The sequence below is a fragment of the Varanus komodoensis genome, unplaced genomic scaffold (assembly GCF_004798865.1).
Source record: "Varanus komodoensis strain SLA01 unplaced genomic scaffold, ASM479886v1 scaffold19, whole genome shotgun sequence".
NCBI lineage: Eukaryota > Metazoa > Chordata > Lepidosauria > Squamata > Varanidae > Varanus > Varanus komodoensis.
The window spans coordinates 6874717-6879606 of record NW_025335550.1 but is presented as its reverse complement, the minus strand read 5'-3'; the positions used below and the strand labels follow the sequence as shown (position 1 = coordinate 6879606).

At 50.4% G+C, this 4890-nt stretch overlaps 1 protein-coding gene across 1 annotated transcript in view; it reads right to left on the bottom strand.

Annotated features, from left to right (window-relative positions):
• The window catches only part of CHD9 (chromodomain helicase DNA binding protein 9), a 69737-nt gene extending 69498 nt beyond the window's left edge, over nucleotides 1–239 (bottom strand). The window contains exon 1 of the mRNA XM_044427736.1: nucleotides 222–239. The gene's annotated coding sequence lies outside the window, so the exon portion shown is untranslated. The remainder of the gene's footprint in view (nucleotides 1–221) is intronic.
• Between the last annotated feature and the right edge of the window lie 4651 nt (nucleotides 240–4890).

The window sequence follows — 4890 nt, the reverse complement described above, 5'->3', positions numbered from 1 at the left end:
GGCCGGCGGCGGCGGCGGCCCGCGGGCGGGGGCGGGGGCGTGCGGGCCCCGGCGGCAGGGAGGACGCGGCGGCGGCGGCGGCCACTCCCCTCTTCCTCAGGGAATCCCCCCAACCCAGACACGCACGCACCTCCGCCGCGCACGCTGCCGCCGCCGCCCGGCCCGTCTGAATTTTCCCGCCCACCCAGGCTTCCGGCCCGGGGCGCGAGGGCAGCGCTTACCGGCTGGCGGCGGAGGGCGGCGGAGGGCGGGCGGCGGCCAGGGCGAGGGCGAAGGCGGGCTGGCGAGGCCCTGCCTGAGGCAGGAGGTGGCGCGGTGGCGGCTGAGGGGAAAGGGGGCGGGGCGCGGCGCGGCGCAGCTCTCTCTCTCGCCCGCTCGCTCGCTCCCCCCGCCCGAGACTCCTGCCCCGCCCCGTTGCCGTCGCCGCCTGCGTAGAGGCGATGGGCGAAGTTTCTCTCCGCGCGCGCGCCCGCGTGCGAGCGAGCGAGCGAGCGGGCGGGCGGGCGCGCGCGCGCGCTCTCGGTCACGAGGGGCGGAGGGAGGGGGTGTGAGAGAAATGCGGGGGGGATTCACGCCATCCACCGCCTCCTCCCCGAGCCTAGCCAACCGGGGCAGGGGACATATTTTGGGGAGGGGAGGGGGGCGGGGCGGGTGTTGTGGGAGGGGTAAAGGCAACGGGAGGGGGAAGAGCCGAGTGCGTCGGGCTCTGAGTTGGCCGGTAGAAGGGCTCGGGGAGGACGGACGCGAACAGTGAGCAGCAAGGAGGCGTATTTGCATATTTGTCACGCGCTCGCTGATTGGCTCACGGAGGGTTGCCGCCGGAGTTAGGCGGCGGTTGGCGGGAGGGGCTGAGGGGGAGAGGAAGCGGGGAGGGGGCTGCCCACCCGGGTCCCTCGGAGGGGAAACGGGGGCGCTTGGGGAGAGGGGCCCTTCGTCATCATTTTGTTCACTGCTGCGGCGTTTCTATTCCAAGAGCTGAAGGCAGCATAAGGGGTTCTCCCTCCTTTCCTTTCTTCTCCTCCCCAATCCCGGTTTAATCCTTACAACACCCCTGCAAGGTAGGTAAGGCTGCTCGGCTGAAGCTTCCCACGTGCGTTGCATCGGCAGAACTGCAAAACGTGCAGGAGGTCATGCCTTGAGGGCACAATTCCATGCATGCTTAGTCCAAAAAATGGGGGAGATCAGAGGCTGCGCTAATAACGTTCCCCGCCAGGATGGGACTTTTGGGAGTTGCTGGACTTCCTTTTCGAACTTGCAGCGGATGATGCCCTTAGGCCAGCTCAGACTACAATAAAAGATACTTTCCAGCACTCATCTTCCGGATTGCTTTAAGATGCCAGCCATGCAAGCATCCTGACAACACGTCATCCACCTGTTGCAGCCCACCTCTTTACCATTCTGCACCATCCTGCCTCCATTCGGTGAGGTGGTCATTGGAGCTGGCTCAATAAAATCCTTACATAAACATGGATGATGAGGATGAGGATGTAGGGCTGACACGGCTGCTTCCGAACAGAGGGAGGATTTGATTCCAGGTCTCTTCACTGTCTCACTGCTGGAATTCCACCATGGAGGAAAGGGGCCGTCTGGTTGGCTAATGCCACTTTTAAGAATTGTCCAATTCTGTGCATGCTTAAGCAGGAAAAAAGGCCTTACAAGTTCCAGTACAGCTTTTTCAGTCTAAACAGGTACAGAATTGCACCCTCAAATCCTAAGGGGAGTCCTGCTGGGGCAGATGGAGGGCATGTTTAGACCATCGTTTGCACAGCGGTCGGTCAGTGATGCTGTGGAGAAGTCCAGGCCTGGAAATGCCTGCTTCTTCCGGCTGCCAAGGTGCACTACCAATAGCATGGAAGTTCCATGTTGCTGTAATGCCTAGGAAAAGGTTTCCCCCTCCTGATGCTCTCTTGTAGCTCTTCTCCAGACAGGTAAGGCCAGTGGACATGGGCTGGCAGAGGGCGGACCCTCAGCAACCTGCTGAATTGGATTATCTATCAGCTCCACTGGCTTCCCATCGAAGTCCGGGCTCAATTCAAGGTGCTGGTTATTACCTATAAAGCCCTAAACGGCTTGGGACCAGGATACCTAAAGGAACGCCTTCTTCCCTATTTGCCCTCCCGCCCCCTGAGATCAGCAGCAGAGGGCCTCCTCCGGGAACCCTCCATGAAAGATATTAGGAGACAGAGTACCTGGAGGAGGGCCTTCTCTGCGGTGGCACCCCAATTATGGAATGCGCTCCCCAGAGAGGTCCGCCTGGTGCCATCATTATATGTTTTTCGGTGCCAGGTTAAGACCTTTTTATTTAATATTTTAATAAGTTTTAATATTGAATTTCATCATCATATTTTACTTGCAGCCAGAGTGAGTCGTTTATTTATGTTGTGTTAGATATTTGTATTTTATTTGTGTAAGCCATCCTGAGGCTTTTGCAAAGGACAGCATACAAATATCCTAAATAAATAAATATTATAAAAGTTCCGCCATACTAGGCCTGCCAAAAGCCTGACACTGTAAAAGCAACTTTAGACTGAAGGCAGGATTTCTGATCTGATCAGGAAATCATGTGGGAAGTCTTGCTCCCCATGTACACCTCAGAGATGCGAACCTAGGCCAGTCCTGAGGCTTCTTCCTTTCAGTACACCTTGGGATAGGCATGTTTACCTGTCCTGAAAGTTCTGTGTTTGTCTTAATCCTTTTTGCTTTACTCTCATGCCATTAGCAAACTGTTAATGGAGAAAAACTGCGCAAAAGCTGGGAAATTGAACAATTGGTCATTGGGGAACAGGAGGCTAGGAAAAGGGGTGTGACCTTTTGGGGAACTCAGAGTGGGATCCCAGAAGGGCAGGATTTGGCCTTATGCTGGGGGTTCCCTTTCCCTGCACTAAAGAAACTTGGGAATTGTAGTTTGGGACTGTGCTGGCATGTGCTATTGATCTTTCCCCTCAGTCCCAGAAGTGCAACTTCCAGGATTCCCTGGGAAGAAAGCATGGCTATGAAACCAGTTTATGTTGGTGGGAAAATGTGTGCAAGCTGATCCCAAAGTCCCACTGAGTTCAGTGGAACTAATATCCTAGTAAATATGTTTTGGATTACATTGTTTGTTGTTTCTGTCGTGCCTTTCTAAAACTAACTAAGGCAGTGTACAATTAAACAGTAATTAGATAGAAGCATGGAAAGCAATAAAGCGAAATAAGAACCATGATAATTGAAAAGCCAGATTTAAAAGATGCACCGTGACCCCCATTCTGAACACACGGAGAATGGGAATCGGAATGGCTCCATGTCTTTATTGAATGTACTCTGCAGTTTCTTTTTTCAATACGCCTAGCAAAATACACAAAAATAAACGAGCCGTTAATTCTAACAACTATCTCTGACTTTGTTTTTTCAGGTGAGACTCATTGGTCAGTCACCCTGCCCCTTTCACAGCATCTTGCAGTGGCCTGGAGGCCTTCTTTCTGTAACTTTCACGTATTTTCCACTTCTTCTATTTTCTTGCCATAGAAAATGCGGTAAGGGGACAAGAACCTGGAAAACTGTACAGTGCCCTCTGGTAGCACTAGTTCCCATCAGTCTGGAAGCCTTGGGAGAGTGCCGTCTTCTGCATACTTGATCTAGGAGTAAACCTCCGTGGCCTCAGTACTCTCGAGCGGACACTCATAGGATAACACTGCGTAGCTGCTATCAAACTTCCCAGGGAGTAAGTCTCCTTTAATTTAATAGGACTTACTTTAGGCTATGCAGCTGCAGTCCTGCGCTTACGTACTTGGAAAAAAAGTTATGCAGAATTCAACAGGACTCACTTCCAAGTAAACATGTTCCAAGTACATAACAAGCTCTGGAACAAGCGTAGCTGCTCCAGTCCTAAACTAATACCTTTGGAAATAAAAACCCAGTTAGATTAAATAGAATTTATTTCCACCTAATTGGCCTGTCCCAATGTTGCCTTCCTTTACACTATATGGTGGAGAAAATAAGTACCCAGCTCCATCAACCTTACAAATAAAGATGGGCAAATTAAAAAAAAAAACATGTTTTTAAATTAAATCCCCTCTTCTGCACAATTACTAAGGGTGCAGGAGTCGGTCCTCTTTTGAATTTGACACCCTAACTTCAACATTTGTCCCCCCGACAGTTTCCAAATGTATATAATCTATAATATGCACAATGTATAAATGAATTGAGACTGCAACATTTAGCCTTTATTTAATGGACACTGTGCAAGGTTAGAAGCTTCTAACCAAATGGACTACTTATTTTTCACTAACAGGTGAAACTTCTGCATCAGCACGAAACCTCTAGGGTTGTTTTGCCTGCTTGGAAGTCTGTCTGGCAATTCCCCTGTCCCTTGATCTTCCTCCAGTTCTAAGCCCTGTGTGTTTATCTTTAGGACCATGGATCCTTTTAAGAGCAAGGCATGTTTAAAACAGTCAAATTATAGTGCACTTTTCTACATCCTTTGCCAGCCCGGTTCACCTGCTAGAGATGACACAAAATGACCTTTTTCTTCTACCCAGTGGTTGTAGAAAATCCCAGGTTCCAGTTTGCTTGAGAAAACAGATGTATAGCCCCATCCTACCACTTCCCCAAAAATAAGACCTAACCAGAAAAGAGCCCTAGCATGATTTTTCAGGATGCTTGTAATGTAAGGCCTATCCCAAAAAACCCCCCAGCATTTAGTATGTCCGTTGCAACACAATTCGGGATTTGGAGAGTTATGACAATGTTCCAGAAGATGACTGTATTTGAATAAATGTAGATTTTTGTACATGAAAAAATAAGTCCTGGTGCATCTTTTGGAGCAAAAATTAATATAAGACCCAGTCTTATTTTCGGACACACGGTATCTGATGTTCCTATGAAGTGGATTCTACCAAATGTGGCCGAGTT